At 41.5% G+C, this 25,645-nt stretch overlaps 1 pseudogene; it reads right to left on the bottom strand.

Moving 5' to 3' along the window:
* Window positions 1–19,680: 19,680 nt before the first annotated feature.
* On the bottom strand, window positions 19,681–20,635 carry LOC124973008 (putative olfactory receptor 3A4; annotated as a pseudogene).
* Between the last annotated feature and the right edge of the window lie 5,010 nt (window positions 20,636–25,645).

Genomic DNA, 25,645 nt, shown 5'->3' on the forward strand with positions numbered 1-25,645 from the left:
AGCCAAGTAAGGTACAAGACCCATAGCACTGGCCAGAGGATTGGGGTGGTTATTATTTAGTGGACTTGGGTGGGTGAATCCATGCTCTGCCCCTTATTTAAGAGAGAGTGAGTATAGATTCTCAGACTATGATAACTCCTTCAACTAAAATATCCAATGGAATTTCAACAGCTACACTTACCTAATATCAATTCAATAATTTTGAAGCTCAAATGACTTAATTTTCAGAATACTTATTTCATAGATTAATAAAAAGCTGCAACCATCATGGCCTGATGGCATATGATGGTGTTAGCCTGGGACCCAGTGATAGGTCAGAATATGAATGACTATATGAGGAAGAGCAGAGTGACTGAGGCAGAGAGCAATGTGACCAAACAAACAATGACCAAATCAAATGGGCAGAAAAATTCCACCAAAACTTATATTCACCTATCACTGAGCAGGAACCCCCACCTATTCCGGACTATAAAAACCCTGGGCAGCCGGGGCCATGTATAATTTTCTCTGGCTCCCTACTGTGACCTGTACTCTGGGGTACTGGGAATTTCACCTGAGTGTCAAATTCCAATAAAGCTTTCTTCAGCCACTTTCTATCCAATTTTATTTGCCACTAGCCCAGCCCCTGAGCTTACACCCAGTTATCACTACTCCTCACCCAATGATGTCTTCACTCAGTGACTTGAAGCAACAAATGCCTGAGCCTCCCAGTTTGCTTCCGCCATGTAGAAGATGCAGGAATTATATTTGCCCTTCCTGGTATTCTGGCCTGGACAAGCACTCTTAACTACCAAATAAATGTCTGAACCCCATTAGGGCCCTACCATCTTTGTTGCCCCAGATTCCAAACTGGGAACACAAACTCTAACAACAAAGTTAAGTATTTTCTGGCTGATGTTCCAAGGCTCCTTCTCAACCCCATTTCCTTTTATTTCCATATATTGCTGCCTCTCAGGTCTTCATACTCTTCCTGGCCCACTGCTACCACATCCAAATTGGGCTGAGGTCTATCCATCAGAGATCTATGGTGGTCATTTTTTGATGGGTTTATGTACCTGTTCAACTTTCTTCGTGAGAACTATTCATTTATATGCACATAGTAACTTATTTCCCTCTATTCCTGGGCATCCTGTGTGAGTCTGAGCATTTACCATGTACTAGGTAAATGAAGAAAAAGGCTGAAATTCTTGGAGAGAGTAATTATACAGAAAGAGGAATTAAGCCTTCAAGAAATCACATAAGCTAAGTGTAGGAGATGCACCCTAATGGCAGCTGCACCCTGGTGGCAACCTCTTCCTCATACGTGGCACTGCCTGATCTTCCAACAGTTTACCAGGACTACTTTGTACTGCCACCCTCCCCTGGAAACTGAAAAATGTGTTCTTACCCAGCAACTCCCTGATTGGCCTGCTCATCTCCACCCGCTACTGTCAGGGATTGGTTAGCAGCAGTTCCGTGAACATGATCAGCTTGTGCTTGCCATTTAGTCCTATGGGACTCTCCCCTGCGTGATTCCTCTGTGCCTTGCTGACCTTTAAGCTAATTGGTTCCCACCTAGCTCCCACCATACATAAAAGCTGTGTAACTTCCTCAATAAATGAGTTACTGCTGTACTTCATGTGCTGACAGACCTCCCGACTCTGGTGGGTTTCCATTGATGCTGACACTCATCATCCTGCTTGTTCCCATACTCTCCTCAGGCGGGCCCTGAGGAGATACATCAGACCTTGTTGTTCGACAGGGAGCAAAAACTGGTGCCCCGTGTGAGGATCACAAAGTTGCCGACAGGTCAATCAGACTGCAGGTGAGTGTACTTCCATAAAATATGGGACAGTCCAATTCCAAGTTTGATCCCTTCCTTGACTCCCTTAGGATTCTCCTTAGAAGTAGAGGATTAGAACTCTCAGATAGCCAGGCATTTCAGACCTGGAAGGCTCTTATTAAGGCAACCCCTTAATGACCCAGTTTGCCTGAAGCAAAGTAGTTTGGGAAACGTGGGATAGAATTGAACAACTTCTTCATAAGACGCAAGTTAATAAGGGAGATACCCCCCCTCTTGGGGCCTTTCCCACTATTGCAGCCCTTAAAAGCTGTTTCCCACTGCTTCCTACCCACAACCCAGATAGGGGTCTCTCCAAAGACGCCAGCTCTCCAAAGGACCATCCTGAGGTCCTCCCATGCAAGGGTAAAGAGGAACTATCACAAGAGACAGAAACAGGCCCCCTTCTTGATCCCTTTGATGCAGCCCCATGGCCACCTACAGAGGAAACACCTGTGTCCTTGAAGCGGTCCTCCCCCAAGTTCACTCCCTCTTCTAACCCTTTCCAGTCTTCTTCAGTCTCTCCTCCACCTATTCAGATACAAAACTTATCTTGAGCACAGGGCCACTCCTGAAGCATGTCTCCTCTTTCCAGTGAATGCTAACCCAGGAGGTAATAGGCCTGCTATCTGGTACCCATGGGAGGCTCAAGATTTAAAAGAACGAAAGAAAGCCATTGCTGAGGACGGCCCAAACTCCCCCTGGGCAGAAACTTACCTTCAAGGTCTTGTCCACCAAAATTGCACCATACAGGACTGGAGAAACCTGACTAAGGCCATTCTTCCGGGTCCAATGTATACTAATTGGTGCACCTTTTTCAATGACGAGTGTCATGCTCAGGCAGAGAGAAACCAAGCCACTAGTCCACCTATCCCCATCACCTTTGGAATGCTCTCAGGGTCTAATGATCAATTCTCTACGGGCCTACTGCAGGCGGCCATACCTGCTCCTTATCAGGAACAGGTACACGCTTTAGGCTTGGCAGCCTGGAGGAAACTTAAGGAGGGCCCCCCAGAGCCCCCAATCTCAGGTGTCACACAAAAGACCTCTGAGGATTTAGCCACATTTATAGGCAGAGTGGAAAAAAAGCTTACAGAGAAAATTCCCTCCAGGCCCACTGAGAGATCAATTTGTGAAGATGTTAGTATGGGAAGGCATGACTACTGATCATAAACCGGCCTGTGCAGGCTTAAAAGATAGCTCTGTGGGACGATGGATCATTGCCACTAAGGATGTTGGCACAATGTCTCATCAAACTCAAACCATAACATCAATGCTAAGGGCGTCCCAGGAAAATAATATGGCCACTCTCGTCTGTGCACTCCAACAGGCATTCCCTAGGAAGGGAAAAATCTGCTTTAAGTGTGGACAAGAGGGTCATTTCAAAAAGGAGTGTCCTCAAAGAAAAAGGGGAACTACACGCCCCCCCAGGAGATTCTTCTTCTTGGCCACCATGCACTCCTTGCCCCAAATGTAAAAAGGGGTTTCATTGGGCCAAGGACTGCAAATCCAAAATGGACATTAAGGGGAAACCTTTAAACTCCCCACGGGGTGGCCCCCAGCCCCATTAAATAAGGGGAGACCCCTGGTTAGGACTCACTGGACAGTTCCCCTCGTGCCAGGGATCCAGCCAAAAATGACTATTACTGTAGGAGGAAAGAACTTTAAATGCCTCATTGACACTGGGGTTGACAGAACAGTTCTGAGGAGGGAGGAAACCCCCCCAATGGAAGCATCTGCCTGGGCCTCCTTTATTGGGAGTCGGTGGGCAAACACAGTCTTTTCAGATGGCCGATTGGCTCTCATGGAAGGACCCATGGAGGGGAAGAATGCTCTCTGGTGGCCTCAGGATTAACTGCTAATCATCTTAGACAGGATATACTAGGTGAGGCAGAGGCCTATATCACCGCAGATCACAAAGCCTTTTATGAGGATTTATAGGAAGAAGAAGAATACCAACAGCATTTTAAGGAAGGGAGGGCCTGTCACCCCAACTACAGAGATGACCCCTCCTTGGAGGCGATAAGGACAGGGGAACCGAGACCTTCTGTCTGGTCATACCTCCAATCTTAAGGGTCACTGTTCACCTGGGGCCCCTTACAATTAAATGACTTCCGGGCCCCCCTATATGGGTAGAGCAGTGGCCACTTCCCCAACATAAGCTTCAACAATCTCACTTGCTTGTGCAGCAACAGTTACAGGCAGATCATCTTAAACCCTCTGTCAGTCCATGGAACTCCCAGTTTTTGTTGTACAAAAGGCCAATGGGAAATGGTGACTCCTACAGGATCTGAGGAGAATAAATGAAAGAATGATACATTTGGCACCCCTCAAAGGGGACTTCCTTGGATCCCAGCCATACCTAAACATTATCATCTCATAGTTATTGATATCAAGGACTGTTTCTTTTCCATTCCCTTAAGCCCCAAAGATTCTGAGAAATTTGCCTTCTCCATTCCATCCCTTAACTTTAAAGGTCCTGATCAGAGGTTTGAGTGGACTGTCTTACCCCAAGGAATGGCCAATAGTCCCCCCATATGTCAATAGTTTATGTCTAGGATTGTTTATACCTAGATTGTTAAGCAAGTGGATCGCCTGCTTTATGTCTACATGATGATATTATACTTGGGGCAACACAAAGTGACCAATCAGATCAATTTTTTGAGCCATGTCTGCAACTGCTTACAGAACATGGATTTCAAATTGCACCTGAGAAGTTTCAATAGGTCCCCCCATTTAGGGTCTTAGGATCCATCCTGGAGCTGGATGTGGTTTCTCCTGTTAGACCTCAGCTCCAAATTCAGGAAAGTTATTCCTTACCCCAGCTATAGAAACTTCTGGGGGAGATTAACTGGATGAATCTCCCTGAATCTCCATTAGCACAGAGGAGTTCACCTCCCTGTTTGATCTACTCAGGTGATCAATCCTATCCACAGCAATCATTTTGGAACCCATTCATATGAATGTTCTCCTTAAAGTTCAACAGGCCATTGACCATTCCTGTTTTAGGAGATATAACCCTTCCTCACCTCTAAACTCTCTACATCTTCAGGGGAAAATCCCTTCTCACAGGCCTCCTGGAGCAAGAAGGGGAACCCATCCATTGGATTACCTGTCAGTAGGGGGAATACCCCGGGTCTATGCCATCTTAGATCAACTCGTCGACTGCATTAAAAAAGGGAGGGATTTATATCTCTGTCTTTTTGGCCATCAGTCACATGCTCTTATTGTCCCCTTCTGATTGGCTGACTTTACTTGGTTGCAGTAAAACAATAACCACATCGCAATTGCCATGGACAGATTTCTAGGACAAGTTGATTTTCAGTATGGCCCCCACAAATGGATAAGTTCCTTTTCATAACTGGATTGGGCTCCACCAAGATTGTTTTTACCTGAGGCTAATCCTTCCTTTCTCATGATGTTCTCAAATTGGGGAAAAAGAGGAGCAGCAATAGTTATTTTTCCACTTTCTATGCAGGGTGATGAAACCCCCAGGACATTAGTCTATGGTATGCAAGGTTCAGCACAATTCAATCATTCTGGCCTTAAGTGAGATATGAGAGCCTTTCAACCTATTCACTGATAGCCTCTATGCTGCCAATCTGCTCCCTAACCTCCCCTGGTCATACATTAAACTTGATGATAATCCCATCACTCCTTTAATGTTTCAGGAAAGAAACCTGTTAAAGTTGAGGACTAAACCTATATTCCTCCAGGGACAACAACACCTATCAGGTATTTTATCTCGGGGCAATACAATTGTTGACTCCTTAGCATCTTCTCTACAAAGCTATTCTTTTCAAGAGGATGTTACCGCCTTTCATGAGTTAATTCATGTTAATTGGCAGGGCTTACACCACAGGTATCCCCAGGTCCCTATTAAGGAGCTCAAACATATTGCCCAGACCTGTAAATCTTGTTCACTTTTCTACAAGTACCTCCTTTACAAGAAGCTGGAGTCAATCCCCATGGGTTAACACCTAGCCATCTGTGGCAAACAGATGTCACTCATTATGCTCCTTTTGGAAAGCTCAAATATGTCTTTGTAACCATTGATACTTTCTCACATACCTGCTGGGCCACATCCCAGCTGGAGAAAAGACAAAACATGCTATCAATCATTTACTACAATGTTTTGCAGGCCTCAGCCTACCTAAACAACTCAAAACTGACAATGGCCTTTGCTTTGCCAGTATATCATTCTCCACATTTGTAGAACGTTGGAGCATCCACCATAATACGGGCATACTCTACAATCCCACTAGTGAAGCAATTGTCGAACAACAAAACAGAAGCCTAAGGACCCAGCTATTAAAGCAAAAAGGGGGAGTATCACCCCCCATGATCAATTAAAGATGGCACTATGCACTCTAAATATTTTAAATTTTTCCAAAAATGATCATCTCTCCCCTTTCCAAAAGCATTGGGCAACCACAGTAAAATATCACACCATCAAAGTCCAGTGGAAAGACCCTCTCACAGGGGCCTGGAGAGGTCCTGATCCTCTCCTAACTGTTCAAAGGGGATTCAGATGTGTATTTCCTATTGGTGAGGACAAGCCCATTTGGGTCCCTGCAAAGAACATTAAGTATCACCCCCCTCCAAATGATGCCCTCCCCTCACAAAATGATAATACTGACCCAAGGAGCTCCACCTCTTGAGGTATGGTGTTCTCTTGTCTTTGACAGGTATGCAAAAACCTTGGTGGACTCTTTGCCTCATCATCACTGTACTGCTCATCATCTCTCTGTTGGTGTTCATTAGTGCCATCATCATCCAAGCTTTCTTGCAGCACCTGGAGCTATACCACAAGTATCAAAACCATACTAAATCCTAAATCCCTCAGCTTACCATGGGACCTTTAGTAACCCTTTGCTTCCTAACTGTAAGTACTGTACTAGTTCAAGGAAATCCCCACCTCCTGTGGAACCAAACCTGGATTGTCAGCAACGTGAGAACCAGCGAAATAATCAATGTCACCCCCTCAAATTTAGCCCCTCTATGAACTTGGTTCCCTGACCTCCTTGTGGACTTGTGTGACCTTCTGGGGAATACATGGGACCCTTCAGATCAGTAACCCTTCCGAGGGTATGGGTGTTTAACTCCCGGGGGTCGCAGCAATACCAGAAGCCTAGGGTTCTATGTCTGCCCAGCTCACTGGAGAGACAGAAAGCAAATTGCCAAGTGTGGAGGTCCTGAAAGCGCCTACTGTAAAGCATGGGGTTGTGAATCTACTGGGTGGATCATGTGGATCCCCCCATCACTGGAGACCTAATCTTGGTGGAAAGGGGTGGAAACACAGAAGAAGTGGGACGAGGTTATTGCCACTAGCAAGGTAAAAGGGTTAACTGTGGGCCATGTTATGACAAAGACTAATCAGAATATTCTGCCTCCCCATTAGCTACCCCAAGGGGATGCTGAAACCCATTAATCATAAAGTTCACCCCTATGGGAAAAAAGGCAAACTGGGAGGCTGGAAAAACCTGGGAACTAAGGCTTTACCACAGTGGGTACAATCCTGGACTAATCGTCACAATCAAGTTAGTCCAGAGACCCCTGAGCAAAACAGCATTGGGCCCCAACCAGGTACTTAACTTGAGAAAACAATCCATTCAGCAAACTAGTATCCCAAAACCAAGCCTAACACATCTCTCAACCACATCTCCTAGCACCAATACTTTGCTACTGAAGTCTACTACTCTCCCAACAGGGACCCTTGAGGACACCCTATTAGCTCTTCTAGAACAATCCTACTTAGTCCTAAACAGCTCTAATCCCAATGTAATTAAATCCTGTTGGCTGTGTTATGATACAGCCCCACCATATTATGAAGGCATAGCAACTCTAGGAAACTATACCTCTTCCCACAACTCTAACGAATGTCGCTGGAAATCAAAAGGTACCCTAACCTTACAGCAAGTTATAGGACAATGGTTCTGTATAGGATATATCGCTGTATCTCATCAATCTTTATGCAAACAAACTTTAACACCGAGCAACTCAGGTCAATACCTAATCACCCAGCAGGACACTTGGTGGGCCTGTTCTACAGGACTCACACCATGTGCCCATACAGAAGTGATCAGTAAATCCAACACTTTTGTGTGCTTGTTATGTTAGTTCCCAGGCTATTATATCATTCAGATGAGGACTTCTATCTATGACTAAGGGGGAACCCCCCTAGGACTAAGAGGGAACCTCTTATGGCCCTAGCCCTAAGTATGATTCTGGGTATGGGATTCATAGGAGCTGGAACAGGAGCAACTTCCTTGATAACTTAGAACCAACATTACTCTGGTTTAAGAGCAGCTATTGATCTGGATATTGAGAAGCTAGAAAACTCCATTTCCCATCTTCAAGAATCCCTCAGTTTCCTAGCTAAAGTACTAATGAAAAACAGGAGGGGATTAGATTTGATTTTCCTACAGCAAGGAGGATTATGTGTAGCCCTAGGTGAAGAATGTTGCTTTTATGTTGACCATTCAGGAGTAATTAAAGAATCTATGACTAAAGTTAGAGAAGGACTAACCAAACAGAAGAAGGAGTGGGAAGCAGAGCAAGGCTGGTTTGAATCATGGTTTAATTCCTCCCCTTGGCTGACCACCTTGATTTCTACCTTACTGGGACCACTTATTATTTTATTCTTATTCCTAACCTTCGGCCCCTTCATTCTAAATAGGTTAATAGCTTTTATCAAGGACCACGTAAGCACAGTCCAACTAATGATGTTAAGGCAACAATACGTGAGAGTACCAGCCCCAGAGAATGGAAATGCACAATATCCAAATGAGCATGATTCCTCTTTATGAACAACATGTTAAGAACTAGGTAGCTACTAAAGTGGGAACCAAAATTGCTGGATGAGGCACCTCTCTTACCTTATATAATAAACCTTTACAACAATTAATAGATGATATGCAATAAGTGGCTAGTGCAATCTTAGACCTCCACGCACAATTAGATTCCCTTGCAGCAGTAGTCCAACAACATGGGAGAGGGTTAAATTTACTAACTGCCAGGGAAGGAGGGCTTTACTTGTTTCTTCAGGAGGAATGCTGCTTTTATGCCAATCAGTCCAGAATTGTCCATAACAAGATCAAGCAACTGCAAGAAAATCTGAAAAAATGGCGTACTGAGTTTCAATATAGCTTCTTCTGGATGGGTTTACATGGCTGGCTCCCTTACTTACTTCCCTTGCTTGGTCCCCTTTTTCTTCTCCTTATAGCACCTACCATTGGCCCGTACATTTTCAATAAGGTCATACAGTTCATACAGAAACGTTTGGAAGCAGTACAATTAATAAATATCCAAGTACAATACCAATGGCTAGCCACTGGTTATGAGGAGGCATATAATGATAATGCAAGGTTAACCCCCAGAGACCCCTTGAGCTGATGATGGGTAACATCCCAGGTGCACTGGGACAACCTAAGACAGGCTCTTGATGAGGTTTCCCTCCCCCCTGAACTGTTGAAGCACTGTGGAGTATTCAGAGATGGGTAAGATCTCTAAAGAGGAAACAACCTAAGATAGAAGCTCCACCAACTGGCTCCAGGGGGGCTAATAAAACAAAAAGGGGGAATTGTAGTGGATGCACCCTAATGGCGGCTGCACCCTCGTGGCAACCTCTTCCTCATACATGGCACTGCCTGATCCACCAACAGTTTACCAGGACTTCTTTGTACTGCCACCCTCCCCTGGAAACTGAAAAATGTGTTCTTACCCAGCAACTCCCTGATTGGCCTGCTCATCTCCACCCGCTACTGTCAGGGATTGGTTAGCAGCAGTTCCGTGAACATGATCAGCTTGTGCTTGCCATTTAGTCCTATGGGACTCTCCCCTGCGTGATTCCCCTGTGCCTTGCTGACCTTTAAGCTAATTGGTTCCCACCTAGCCACCACTCTACATAAAAGCTGTGTAACTTCCTCAATAAATGAGTTCCTGCTGTGCTTTGTGCATTGACAGACCTCCCGGCTCTGGTGGGTTTCCATTGACACCGACACTCATCATCCTGCTTGTTCCCATATTCTCCTCAGGCGGGCCCTTGTTGCTCAAAAGGGAGCAACAACTAAGGTGCTTTAGACCGGGATTAGAACTGGGATCTCCAAGTGTCCTGTTTTTGACTTTCTTCATTCAGCTTTACTACCTTTTGTCTCTCTGACACACTAGTTCCACCTAGAGTTGAATGATCTTGAATCATACAGTTATTTTTTAAAGGAAGGGAGAAGGTGAAAATGCTGGCCTAGAAGCCACTACTTAGAGGTTGTTCTACTTTGTAACTTCACAGACTCTGTAAAATCACCTAGCCTGTCTGCACATTTTATCTGTGAAATAAGGATTTTTTAAAAACTGGCCAATGACACTCTAACCCTGGCTGTGGTTTTCACTGTGAAGGACATTCAACTCTGCTGTTGCAAAATCCAAATGAGAACTTAGATTTTAAAGTGCTTTATAAGTACCATTATATAATATTAGAATAGTAATAGAAAGCATCTTAATACTAGGGTTCTCCTGAGTCCCAGTAATGCTTTTCTGTGTGCTGGACACATGGTAAGGCTCTGGGTGTAGGCTGGAAGGGGATGTTGGATATGTGAGGCAGAATGGTTGTGATGTGTGGACACATCTCCAGGTAGACACATGCAAATGCTTAACTTCACAGGTGGGTCATTATGGCCTCTAAAAGTCATAGGTGTGTTGAGAAATTATAACAGTTGGAATGTGTTCCTCTGGATATAAACCATCTGAAGTTGGGACTGGTGGACTAAAATATTGCTTTTCCTGTCAGGAATCTGTGAACCTATATTCACAAGGGGCACACATCCATCTCAACCAAATTTGGTCACTATCTTCAACTAGACTTATAGATAAAGAGAGTCAAAACAAGGCAGAATGGCAGGGGGACTAGAAATGAATAGATGTTGAGGATGGTGCCAGATGAGGTTTGGTGTAATGTGGAGCATTAGAATTCAGTTTTCAATTCTCTTAAGGACAAGAACAGTGGATTAGCTCTTAATTCAGGAGTGGAGAGAGGGACAAAAGAAACACTTCATATCTTTTCCAGGATAATGAATTCTGGGAATGTAGACAAAATGGTCTTGTAAATGATGGAGAGGTCATTGTACTAGTTTTCTCAAAATTGAGGATGACATCAGACACTTTGAAGGCAGGAGAAAAAACACCACCTGTCAACTCAATTTACCCCTTCCTCCACCTTCACCATTTGCAATTGATGTGTGTGTGTATGTGTATGTGTGTGTGTGTGTTTGTTGTCAGTGAACAAAATACCTGTTATTATTCTGTGGTGCTGAGAATTGAATGCAGGGCCTCACACTTGCTAGTGAGCACTTTACTACTGAGCCAAAACCCCAATCCCACCATTAGCACTTTTAAAAATTCAATTTCTTTTTTTAAATTATAGAACTTAGTGAAAAACTTCCAATAATATCAAAGTAAATGGAATAAAATTCAATAGTCTTTCTCCATTTCTCAGTGTCCTCCTGTTGTATTCCCCTCCATAGAGGAAAACACCACCTGCAATTGTAGGTTTTTCACCAGGAGTCTCTTCACCTCATTTAGATGTCACATCACCACCACTTTCTAAATTTAGCAATATGTGGTTAATATATTTTCAGGTCAACAATGAAGTTCTTTTTAAACAAAACTATGCTTTTTATTTAAATTTATTATATGAAACACAAATTACTCATGTGAATAGCAGAGTTAGGAACCATTCACTTTAGAACAAGAATTAAAGAAAGGTAAACCTTTTTGCATAATGTGTGATCATTTATTTGTTATCACTATCCCACATATCTAATAGGTCCCCCAGACTTTGGATGCTACAAGATTTTCTACTCTGATGCTCTGTGCTCAGCTTTTGCCAATTAAGTGCTGTTTTTCTGGTTGTTTGGAAGGACACACGGTTTCAGTTTTAACTTCAGGCATTTTTTTTCCTAATTTTAAGAACTGCTAATGAAGTTTATGCAGCCAGCAAAACTTCTCCCTATTATGTCAAATACAATTATTTTTTCTGCATCACAAGAAAACTTTTTTTTTTAATTTCTTTATATCTTATATTATCTCAGTATTGGGTCTTTAAGGGTATTTTGAAAACATCTAGAAGTTTCACTGACCTCTGACAGAAGATAAGTTTCTTCTCATAAGTCATGATTCCTAGCACAGTTAATCCTCAAGACTAATGGAACATGGGCTATCTATCTATTCAACTCTCTGCTGGGTGTTGGAGGAAAAGATATAACATAAGACATGGAATGTGTCCTGAAGGAACTTGTGATCCAGATAAAGAAAGCAAAAGAAACTGCAAGAAACACAGAAATAATTTTGACATTGTTTTTCTGTGGCAGGCAAGACCAGGGGCCCAGGGTTACGCCACATGCATCCAAGATGGTGACTGGCAGAGAGCCAAAGGGCGTGCTGAGTGTGCCTTGAGAAAAACAGGAAGTGTTTACCATTGGCTGTATGATAATTAGTTCAGCCACCTAGTGCGTGGACAGATATATCTTACATGTATGCTTGAGCTCATGATCGCTTGATCTTTAATAGGATTGGATGGACATATCTGATTACAATTGCTTATGCATGAGACTGCTTATATATTTGAGGATGTTATCTGAATAAAGCAGAAACTGCTTCATGAACCTCTGAAGTGTATGTGTCATTTGTTCCACTGGTTGGCGGCAAGTGGCAGGTGGTGGCCTGTACAGGGAATCGGCAAGCAGCACTTTCTGTGTGAGACATAGATAAGATTTAGAGAAGTGACTCCAATCAAAGGAACCCATGTGTCACCTGAAGGAGTGTGGTAGAGAGACAAAAATTGAGGATTGGAGGGTTCAGGAAGGAAAGATGGAGGGCCTACACACCTGATGTAATGAAATATTCTCATGGTTTGGGAGGAAGGTCTTGAGAATCAGCTCATACACTGACATTTAAGTGTGTTCTGACTACTCATGGGTTAGTCAGGAATGGACAACTGGTTTTGGGACTAGGTGTCTGAAGATCCTGTCCTGAAGAAGGTATTGGCAGGCTGCTTGGACAGGTACCAACTCTTTGCTCCTAGAGTGCATGTAAAGCCAAAATTTAACATCACAATCCTAGAGTTATTTCGTAAAGATGGATCTTTTTAAAAGACCAAATAATATTTGTCTAAAATGGGGAAACATTTTTTCTTTGAATTAATATTTTAATGTCAGTTGAGCAGTCATTAAATTTTTTAAAAAACAAATAGTTCATCTTCCATTTCCTAACCCACATTATAATTTTCTCCCATTAGTCCATTTTCTTTCAGCAACTCAGATATTATTTACCTAAGCTCTTTAACCTTTATTCTCAATCCAAATCTACCCTGACCCATTAGACACAACCCTGATTTCCCCTGCCCACACCCAGGCCTTAAGCATAAGCAAGTTAGGAGGGTGCTCAAGAGGGAGGGACATTTTAAGCCCTTTTTCCTGCTCATGCTAGGGACTTGTTCCCCATCAGCACAGTTATCAGGGTGCCCTACATGTCAGGGTTCTGGAGGCTGTAGATGATCCAGTTCACCTGGGACCAAGGATAGTACTGAGGGTGCCAATCCCCTTGTCCTTATCTGAGGCTGAGATGGAACCCAAGTGTGTGTAATTGAAGAAGCCAGTTTAGTAAATGATAACAGACTAGAGTGATCTGGGAGCCACATGTGAAGAATGCCTTCCTTCTCCCCTCAGGAGAGCTGATCCATAGTGTTGCAGCAATGTTGGCATAGGATGCTGAGATAAGGATCATGGGGGTCACACCCATGAAGGTGGCTCCCACAAACAGTAGCAGCCTGTTGAGGTAGATGCTGCAGGAGGTGAACTGGAAAGGGGAGGGAGGTGATAGGAGAAGTGGTTGACCACATTAGAACCACAGAAGTCAAGCACAGACACAGCCACTGTTGAGTCAGAGCATTGATGAAATACTGCAGCAAATGCCCATTAGGACAACCTGGATTTCACAGTTCATGAAGTTGCTGTAGGTGAGGGGCCATCAGATGGCCAGGTAGTGGTTACAGACCATGGCTGTCAAGAGGTGACAGTCCACACCAGCCAGAAGGTGGAAAAAGAAGAGTTGGAAAATGCAGGCAACAGGTAGCCAGGAGACACACCGGCATTGGAGGAACAGTGACAGTGATGCACCAATGTCCAGCAGAGACAGTTTCCCAAGGAAGTAGTATATGGGGTGTGTAGTTTGGGCAACACAAATGTGGTAGCCAGGATGCTAAGGTTGCCCCCAACTGTGACTACATAGGGAAAGAAAAAATGAAAAAGAATGGGTTGCAGTCTTCTATGTCTAAGTCCAAGAATTTATTGACAGCTGTCAAGTTCCCCCAGGCACCAGGTTCCCTAGGCTACTGCTGAGAGCTGTACTGAGAGGAGGAGACTGAGACCTACCAAGGATGGGGAACGACACACAGTAGGCACATATTCTATGTCTAGTAGATTGTGGAGTGCTGTGGCTAAAACATCTAATATCAGAATGGACACCAGCATAGACTGTGGTCAGGTTCCCAAAGGCCCCACTCTGCCAGATATTAGCCCTTTAGTTACTGGTTCAGAGAGGGATCCAGGGAATCCCAGGGAATGGCCTAGGGTAGAGGGAACCATTCCAGGGAGCCAAGACTGTGGCCATTTACCAACACAGTATAGAAAACTTAAGAATTTTAACAACTATTGAGATCACATCAGTGTTTGGTGACTGGATGGCACCTATGGCTAGATCAACAAATTAATAAATAACTGAGGTTCTATAAAGCACATACCTTAGGGTTAATAGCACCAAAAAGTAGAAGAGAAGGAAGACAGGCTCCCATGAAATCGAGAGACATGAAAAAGATCAAGGAAAAAGAGGAACAGGAAATGGGGTTTTAGGAAAATATGAGCATTTTAATGTGTATACTCTGAGTATAAACACTTCATTTTTTTAAATTCTCATAAATCTTTATGGAGTAACTACTAAGATTTCTATGTAACCAGGATAATGAGATTTAGAGAGGTTAAGTAAGGATGCTAAGGTCATCAAACTCTAGGCAAAACTGTGTTTCAAACCTGGCAGTTTCTCACTTTTAGTCTATACTTTAATGCTATATTAATCAGACATAGCTGTTATAGAGGATTTATTAATGATATTAATGACATTGTGTATAATAAAGAAAATAATGGAACTTCTGAAGTTTTAGGTGTCGTGTCCCTCGCCCGCAAGAAAGCACGACACAGGAATCTTCCTTCAGCAGTTTAATCAGGACCTTATTATTATAAAACCATGGTTTCTCTTCTTCTAACTCCTTGAGCCGAATTCATACACTTTTATACTCTTGCAATAGCCAATCTACTCCTGCCACTTGGCCTATGTTCATAGGTGCTCCCATTTGCAACAGTTGGCTCAACCAAATATGGGCTTGTTTACCTAGAAAACACTTCAGGAAACCAGCGCCATCTTATCATGGCGACGAGGCAGCTCGCCACATTTAGGTATTAAGATGTCTTCAGATATTCACGAAAGTCAAGACCCTATTCTTTCATCCTTTCATTTGGTACTTTGTTCAAAGTCATAGTATCCTGGATATATTTTGATGATAAAACTAACAACTGGGCATGAGGTGTGAGAGAAAGAAAAGGTGCAATGATTATTTCAACATTCTTGGGCTGAGAAACTGGAAAGATGTGTTGCTAATAAATGTCACCAGGAAAACAGATGATTTTGTGCATGCATATTGTGGAGGAGGAATCAGGAACTCTTCCGAGGGAAAATAAAGGAATTGAAATCCCAGAGATGTTGTTTCCACTCTATTACATGTGTCTAGGCACCTAAATGATTGAGGAGTGATCCCAGGTATGACTGGGAAAGTTTCTTAAAGTTCACCTTCTTCTGGATTCTTGCATATACTGGGTCACCCTTGCTCCATTTCTAGCTTTTATTTTTTTCAAGAACAATGTCCTCCTGCATACATCAAAATTCCAACTCTCAATTCTCAACCCCTTCACATCATGCCAACTTCTCAAAGTGGTTTTCTTCATCAGTCCAATCTTTACTGGAGCTTGTCCTCCTATTACATCACAGACAGTAGTAACCTGAATCACTCCAGTATCTTCATATATGGAAAGAAACAAGAAGCATTAAGATGAGTAGTTTATCCTGAATCATGAGAGAGACATTCAGAATCAGTAGCACAAACCACAGAGCATAGATTATGCTAATAGGCTACCATAGGAGAGTCTCTGCACTCCCAACACCTCCATCCTGTCCTTTTCTACAAAAACTATTGGCTATCTATTGCCAAATTGAAGAGAAAAGTCAAATTCAAAAAATTAATTTGACTAAGGTCACATATGTCAAAGTTTGTTCTGAAAAGAGAGCTTATTCATTTTCAGCCAATTCCTGCTATGTGCCAGTGTCCTTTCCATGTTATGAATATGTAGTTTAGGTATATATGTTTGTTTCTCTTTCCTTTTAGTGACTGAGAGTGAAAAAATCATCATTATAGTTCAACACCAACTCTGGAATTTGGTTTCACTCAGTTGTCTTCCTATAGGTTGGTAAAAGGCCACCTTAAGCTCATGAATGATAGGAAGACTGGACTACTGGGCAGGTCTGTGGGTCCCTTACCTTCCTGTGAGAGAGTTGGGCACCTGGGGGTTGGTTCTCAGAAGGCAGTGAGTGCCAAGGTAGCCTGTCTCCAAAAGGTTTGTGAAGGGTATGAGGCAGAGGCCCAGAGAATCTGTCCCAGTGTTATCTCTACTCCAGAGCTTTGAGAGGCTCTAAAACCAAGCTGCTCCAGAGACTGCACAAGAAGCCAAAGAAAGACAGACAACCTCAGTCCTTGAGGATTTCTCTTATTTGCCTAGTATTTTGGACTCTTAAAGAAGCATTACTCCAGCCTCCTAATGTTTCCAAAAAGGAGGAAATCTATAGTCACTAGATTGAAGATCTGGAAAATTATTATCCAAAATGCTCTAATGACTTGCCAAATCCAGAGAGAGGGTTCATGTTTGGAGCTCACACTGAACCTAGGATAATAACAGATTCAGATACATTTTTTCTCATTTGTTTTGCACATTTTTAAAGGTGTGATTTTTTTAAAGTTGACTTAATTAAGGTATAAATGTAATTGTAAAGTTTTATGGGTTTGAGAAAATATTCAGTGGTGGATATGTTACTTCTATCAATACAGAGTACATTTCAGTGATTCCCTTCAGGTCCCTGGTGGCACTTTGCTGTCAACCTCCTCTTCACCCCTTAGCCTGTGGCAACGTCTTATCTCACTTCTGTCCCTATGGATTTGCCTTTTTTGGAGTGTCACTGTTATTATTTGGATCTGGATTGTCCCCCAGAGGCTTGTGTTTGAAGACTTGGACCCCAGTGCAGTAATGTTCAGAGGTGGGGCTTTGGGGGTAACTGGATCATGGGACTCCAGCCTCATGAGTTGATTAATCTTTTGATGGCACTAATGGGAGATGGTGGAAAAGTTAGGATGTGGGACTCAGTTGGAGGAAGTAGGTCACCAGGGGTGTGCCTTTCATTCCTTCAAATCCCTTCGTATCTCACTTTTTCAAGGATCTCCTTATTGTCGAGTGTCTTCATCATCTCCCTTTAGTTGATGTTTGCCTACCAGCATATAAACACACAGTTCCTCTCATCTTCAAATAAAACTTTTTAAAAAGTCAAGTCCCCTTTAGTGTTTGGTTCTTCACTGGCTTCCTTGGCATGTCCCTTCTTCCAATCACAGCTGAACTTCTTCAAAGAGTTGTCTTCATCTGTGATCTTCATTTCCTGACTTCCCATTTACCAGATCCTCCAATGGCACCCCCTCCTTCTCCCACCACTTCTCTCCAAGTGCCCTAGGAGAGGCCACACACTGCTGGAATGGCTTCCCTGTCAACTTGGCAAATACCCAACACAAGGCTTCATCTTCTTCGCCTCATTTATTAGTTATGAGCACTTATCACTTTATTAAAAAATTAGAAAATGATCATATAACATCTTTATCTAATATTTTTTCCTAGAACTTCACTATACACATTTAACTGAGCACTGAGTTATAACACTTGTCATATCATATTGACAAGGACAGAAGTAATCAGTCATTGGATATGTCTATTGTTCAACCTCTTCTGATTGCCAATCTCACCAAATATTGTCAAGTGCCTTGGATAATTTTATATCCTTTTAACTGGAAACTCCACTCAAAGTTTTTATCTTTATCCATGAGAAGAGTTTACCCAGCTAAATGTACAGGAACACTTGTTTCAGCATTCCAGATTATTTGTACTAACCCCAGTTCATTAATACAAGGTTATTAAATTCATTTTACTCCATCCATTCAAAAGAATACTAAGCAACCAAAGAAAAATATGAAGAAGGCTTATATTTAATGTCAAGGGAAAATATTCAACTACATTATTTTTTACAGATCTTCAGATGTAGAAAAATTTTTATTTTAAATGTATCTTATGAATAAAAATTTTAACACATTTATGATAAATATTCATAATGATTATCTATGAATGGTCAACCTACAGATAAAATTTATTTTGTTCTTTGGGTGTGTTGTTTTGTTGTTGGTGGTGGTGGTCATACTGGGGATTTAATCCAGGGGTGCTTTACCACTAAACTGCAGCTCCAGGCCTTTTTGTGGTTTTTTGTTTATTCTGTTTTTCTTTATTTTGATATATTGTCTCAGTAAGTTGCTTAGGGCCTTGCCTGCTAAGTTGCTGAGGTTCACTTTGTGATCTTCCTTTGTGATCCAAGTGGCTAGATGTACAGGCACATGCAACCACACCCAGCTCTTTTTGTACTTTCTAGATTTTCAATAAGCACATATTTTTATGCATTATGGGAACAGTTGTTTAAAGTTACAAGTTCAATAAATATAGTATCTTCCTGCTCATAGTAATGAGTAGAGAGGGACTGGTTTCAAGTTTATGTCAGGGGTAACCAATATCTCCATTCAGACAAGGAGAATTTTTTCATGTGAGCCAAATCCCTTTCTCTAATAATTGTATCAGTTTTATTTTTTGTTGTCAATTGTCCAATATGAAAATATTTGACCTCCTTCATGAGGTTTTCCTAAACAGTGTCTGTTATTTCAGAATTGGATTTTTAATTTACTTTCTTATAGGTTTATTTCTTAAAATTGATAATCTGCAATTCCTCAACCTGGACCGGTTGTTTTGAAACAAATCAAATTTTTTAAGGAAAAAATTTTAATTAAGGAAACTTCCTTTTTAAGGAAACTTCCTAATTCACATTTTCATAGTCCTTTTTGTAATTTTTTTACTCTATATTGTCCATCTCACTTCTTCACCTTAAAATGTCCTTTCTCTTAGAAGTAGCTTATTGCTCTTTTATTGTTTGTTCTACTTAGTTAGGCAAGTCAGCCCAATGCATTTTGATTCATTGTACACAAATGGAGTACAACTTTTCATTTCTCTGGTTGGGCATGTTGTTGAGAGGCAATAATTACAGGAGTAGCTCAACCCTGGATTTAAAGCCAAGTTGTGACATTCATTAGCTTTGTGACTTTTAGCAAATTATTCATACCTTTTGAGGTTTAGTTTTAAAATACACTATTTGTAAATCTGTATCTACCTCAAAATGTTATGGGAACTGAATGAGCTAAGAGAGTCCACTCCCTTGGAACAGTGGCAGGCTGGCAGGCACATGGTAGTTGAGATGTAAATGATGACTCTCTTCATTGTTATTTTACTTTTCCTCCTTATCTGGTCTCTGACCCCATTCCATCACACCCACACTCTATTGCCACTAATCACAAGACTTCTCAGAAGCTTAAGTAGAGCCATGACATTTGTTAAAACCAGAGGCAGGACATCTCACCTGGGGAGCAACTTCCCCATGAGCACCCTCCACAGGGCACCTCTCACATAAGGGATCCTGAGGCTGTAGATGAGTGGGTTCACTATGGGGCTGATGACAGTGTTGAGGATGCCAATGCCCTTGTCTTTGTCCAAAGCATCCAAAGAATCAAGTCTTATGTAGCTGAAGATGCCTATCTGGTAGAAGATGCCCATTACAGTGAGGCGGGAGCCTCATGTGGAGGAGACCTTATACCTGCCCTCAGAAGAATGATTCATAGCACAGCAGTCACCATGTTGGCATAGGACAATATAATGAAGACCAAGAAGGCCATGCCCATGAAGGCTGCTGCTGCAAAAAGGAACTGCTCATTGTTGGGTACTGGAGCAGGAAAGTTGGAAGACCTGGGGGAGGGTGCAGTAGAAGTGACTGATCACATTGGGGTCACAGAATTTAAGAGTAGTCAATGCAATATTTTGCATTAGTGCATTGGTGAAGGAAGAGACACATGATATGCCTGCCAAGATTTTTTGCATTCACAACTCATATGGGGGGTTGTAGTTGAGAGACTGGCAAATGGCCAGATAGTGGTCATAGGCCATGACCATCAGCAGAAAGCAGTCCATCCCAGCCAGGAGGTAGAAGAAGGGCATGACTTACAGTGAATGGTCATGTTATTGGACATGAAATGCCTCAAAGTGGCAAGAACGGTGATATTCATGCTTCCGACATCTAGTAGAGTCAAGTTTCCCAAGAAGAAATATATGGGCATGTGGAGTTTGGGATTCATAAAGATGATGGCAAAGATATAAAATTACCATGAATAGTAGCTACATAAGCAAGAAGGAAGGTGCAAAGAGGAGCTGGGGAACTGGGGAGTTCTAGAGTTGGTGGTGGAGCTAGAGTCTCTGTTAGGTCCAGCAGGACAAACTTGGTCACAGGTGAAATATTTTCTGAGACTCCCGCATCCATGACTCTTCCACCTGCAGTAGTTGGAGCAAAGTTGCAGGGTACCAATGGTGGTAAAAGGATAATTAGATCTTTATTACAATCACCAATTGTGGCAATGTCCAGGAGAGTAAGGACACACTGTTTAAGGAGGAGAAAATTAAAGATTGAGATGTAATAAGAAAAGACTTGATAAATCTGACTCTACATCAGCAAGAACAGAGCATCTGAACCTACACAAACAGAGACAGATGAACTGATAAAAAGAGGAACAAAGGTGACATTGGAAAGTTAGAAAATTTTCCTGAGGCCAAAGTACCAAGAAAGAAACCACAAGTCTGCAGATGTGGCATGATGTAAGTTGGGGGTGCACAAGTTCCCAGAGGATGAAAGGGAAGCTTTGGGAGAGGGGGTAGAGATGTTCCCCATAACCTGCATCCCCACAAACTCTACATGTGCATGCCATCATATACTCATCTCTTGGTAACCACAAGAGTTTGTTCCAGGACTCCTTGAATATCAAAACTGGCAGATTCTCAAGACCCATACAAAAGTAGGATAGTTTTGCATGCACATTCTCCCACATACTTACATCATCTCTAGATTATATATATATTATACATATATATATAATATATATACACACACACACATACACATATATTACCTAATACAATGTAAAAGTTATATAAATAATACTGTTTAGTTTAGATAATGACAAGGAAAAATTCTGTACGTGTTCAGCACAGATGCAATATTTTTCCAAATAATTTTTATCCATGATGAGTTGACTCCATGGATATGGATCTCACAGAGACAGAGGACTGATTGTGAGTGATGGCAATAGTGAGACAACTACTGTGGACCAGACTATTAAAAGATTAACTTGTGAAGCCATGAAATTACACCTTAACTCATCAGAGAAAGGTAAAAGTGCAATGGCAATCAGTCAAACTGCATGAAGACACATCTTTGAAGATATTTGGAGCTCTGAATTGGAGTCTTTTAGATTTCCTAAATTAGAAGATTGTTTTGCATTTCTTCATAAAGAACCTAGGAAATTTGGGGTCCGAAGTAGTTACATTTTACTAAATAAGAAGACTGTAAAATGAACTTTGAGAAGAGTGAAAGTTTTGAGGTTTAAGCTCCTAGGTGACTGAGTGGACACATAGTAGTTGAGTTACCTCACTGGATACCTAGCTAACCCCACCCAGATGGAATCTTGAATAGCAGAGAATCAGACCCCAAATTCCATTCTACTTCCAATTCTACCACCACTTTGCTTCTTGCTCTTCATTCTGCTGGATCTAATTACTCATCATGTAACCCATGTAGTATAATGGATCTGCCAGATAAAACCACAGTTACAGAGACATGAATGATAATCATGTGTGGGGGCCATGACTTAGCCCCAAAGTGGCCACCCCAACAAAATACATGGTGACTCATCTCAATATCAGCTGGAGTGGTAGCTATTTAATTCACTCACCTGGAACTTAATTCACATAGAAAATGGCTTGAGTCAAAGAGTCCCCCAGGGCAAAAAGCATAAGAGGACACATCCAGATGAATAAGGTCCATAAGTGGTCAGTTGCCATCTATGGGTCTGGCCTTTCTGCATGGACATGTTCTTATAATAGTCTCTGACTCAGTCTCTCCAAAGCTAACTGTCCTCTTTCCACTCCATCTGCTCTTTATTGAACAATTTTGGCAAAAGTCTTGCCATCCTCCCTGTTAGTGTGGCTCAAAAACTTAGTCTTCACTGACTCTTCCTCCCTCTGCCCTCTCACAAATACCCAAGTCCCACTGGAGTTCTTGAAAGGGAAGGAAAAGCCATTCCAGGGCACAGAGAACTTTGCTTTCATAAAAGCCTACTTGTGAACGTGCAGTGAGGGGTCTGGGAAGGCACTCACCTAGTTAAGAAGAATTAACAGGACCTTCATGGGCAATGAAGGGACAGTCATGCTAGCCCAGTGGACTCCACAGAAGGAGAGCTTACAAAGGATTGATGGACATAGGGACAAACAACTTTGCTGACATCATTTCTGCATTGGAATTTTTCTCCTCTACATTTTTACCCCTTGGAGGCTTCAGAAATTAGTTCCATCTTGGGGGCCTTTGCCAAACAGATAATGATGCTCAGTACCTTTGATTTGAACTTTCTTATTGTTTCCAAGTACAACCTTCATGAATACAGAAAAATTCACTCATTTATTTCATATGTATTTTTGAACACTCATTAAGAATCAGCAATCTTATTCCCAGCATTTTATACAGTTAAAATTAGTCTTAAAAGTCTTACACTATAGGAAGTCATGCAGTGTTGGAAACAGAGATGAGAATTAGGATTTATGGTTTACTCCAGGCTGGCATTTTAAAAAGGAAGTGACTTGAGACACTTTAGCATTGCCTGCAACATGGGGAGAACAGGAAGGTGGAGTCTGGGATGAGATGTGCTCCTACTTCATTCTTGGAGTAGAGTCCTTGCAAATATCTCTCAAGGTCATCTCACATCACATTACCATCCTCAAATCCAGCTTCTCTTCTGTCTCAAACAAATGTCTTCCCTTTTTCTCTGCTCTCATGGTACAATATGGACCCTGCACCATCTTGTTCTAGATGTTTTCCAGCCTCATACCTCTAACACCATGGGGTTTAGAGCAGGACCACCTTACTTTTACTAAATCCTGAAAGTAAATTTATGTAACAAAAATAATTTTTAAAAACTCCTTGTTCATTAATAAAGATTACCACTGGCTTAAAGCTGTCACAGCCCAAGAGGGATTGGTAGAGAATTAGGATGAGTTGAGATTTCTGTTGACAGCTGTCTTTTGAAGAGGACCTCTAGGTCAGAGAAACCAAACAGAACCCATCATATGTATTTCCTTCCAGTGGCTTACCAAAGGCTTTTTTTTCCCTAGAGGTTTCCATTTTTCACAAACTGGTAATCTGGAAAGCTTAATCTGGGAGGACAAATTGCAGGTCTTCTGTCTTCTTGAAAACCCTCCATAAGCTCTGGGGTCTGGGTCAGGTGACATTCCTTTATACTGTCACAGCAATCTGAAGGAAAAAGCATGCTGGTGACCCTCAATTATCTCCATCCTAGACACTATTCTGTGGACTTTCATCCCTGTGTGTGGATATTTCTATGTGAAGAACCCACAGGGACCTCAAGAAGTATGAGTAAAAGTGTATTGTGTCCTCCTTTTATACAAAAATATATGTGTGTGCATGTGTACAAACACAAACTAATAGAACCACAAGATTTAGGGTGGAAAAATTTACAAATAAAAAGTAGCGAAAAAGAGGGATCCCCTGTTCCTCCCTATCCCACACAGAAAGAAGCCCAGGATGAGCCTCACTAGACTGGATACACAATGGCAAGCTTTTCAGTAGAGAGCCACCCTACCCACACAGACACTGTTTACATTTATAAGAACTGGGAGTGGGAGTGGAAGTGGGAGCATGTAGGCAACTGGCATGAGGATATAACTTTGTTTAAATAGAGCGGGCTCCAGTGGAGTTCAGCCACCATTAGTACATTCTTCCACTGAGCAGCTAAACCAGCTTCTTAGCTGCCTCACCTCTAATGCAGATGGGAGTGTACCATTCAGTTATAGAGCAACCATTAATTCAGGTAGGCAATGTGCTAGTCAAGACATGACCAAAACCGTACAAGGTCCCTGCATACATGAAGTTTACTGCTTCATGAAGAAGTCAGTGTTAACAAGTTAGCCCTGATCACTATGTTTCTGGATGCCATGAGTGTTTGCAAATGTACTCACTTTCACACACATACATTTTAATATTTTATTTTGTTCATGAAAATACAAGACATTGAGTAAAATTTTATTTTCAGCTTTCTTAAAAACTGATGTTTATATTTGAGCATCATTTAATGTACTATTCTTCAAAATGTTATGATTTTCTGGTATGCTATAATTTTCTTGTGCTACAATTTACTTAACCAATGAACATTTAATTCCCAATATTTCACTATTAACAATAACAATGCAACTATGTCTTTGTATCTCTGATTTTTGTCCTATATCCTGAGAAGTTTCTACCCTCTAATTTCTTCAAGGACATAGTCTCATCCACTAATAGTTCACATTCACAAGATTAGATAACTGTAACTTCATGACAAAACAAAATGACTTAATTACTTATATTTTATTTAAGAGAAATGAAGACACATAATCTTCATATCCCCTACATATATATTTCATATTTTCTGTATCTTTTTTTAAGGAAGTTCTGACTGGCAGCTTGGGTTTTTATTATTTTATTGATTCTTTTTAGTTATACATGAGTATAGAATTAATTTTAATAAAATTATACAAGCATGGAATATATCTTATTCTAATTAGAAATATATTTTTTTATATGTACACAATTGTGGAATTCACTATGATATAGTCATTTAAGAGCATAGGTAAATCATTTCTGATTTATTCCAATGACTTTCTTTTTTCTATTTCTCCTCCTGTCCCTTCATAACTTTTGGTTTAATCTACTGAACTTCTGTTCTCCACTTCATCCCCCTTAATTGTGCATTAGCTTCCACATATCAGCAAAAATATTCAACCTTTGGATTTTTGGGACTGGCTTATTTCTCTAAGCATGAGAGTCTCCAGATTCATTCATTTACTTGCATAAGTTATAAAGTCATTCTTTTTTATCACTGAGTAAAATCACATTGAGTATATAATACCACATTTTCTTTATCCATTTATCTGTTGAAGGACACCTGTCTTGGTTCCAAAGCTTAGCTATTAAGTATATCTCTACACCAGTGCCTACAGCTGTTATTCATTTAAACATTAATGTGACAGCACCACTGTCATGTTATTCTTTGGATATTGTTTTAGTCAGTATTTTAATTCCTGTGACTAAATGATCTGACCTGCACAATTATAGAGTAGAAAAGATTTGTTTGAGGGTTCAGTTTCAAAGTTCTTAGTTCATAGAAGGTTGGCTTCATTCCATGCAGAAGATTATGGTGGAAGAGCATAGCAAGGGACAGCATCTTGC

Source organism: Sciurus carolinensis, chromosome Y (genome assembly GCF_902686445.1).
Source record: "Sciurus carolinensis chromosome Y, mSciCar1.2, whole genome shotgun sequence".
Lineage (NCBI taxonomy): Eukaryota > Metazoa > Chordata > Mammalia > Rodentia > Sciuridae > Sciurus > Sciurus carolinensis.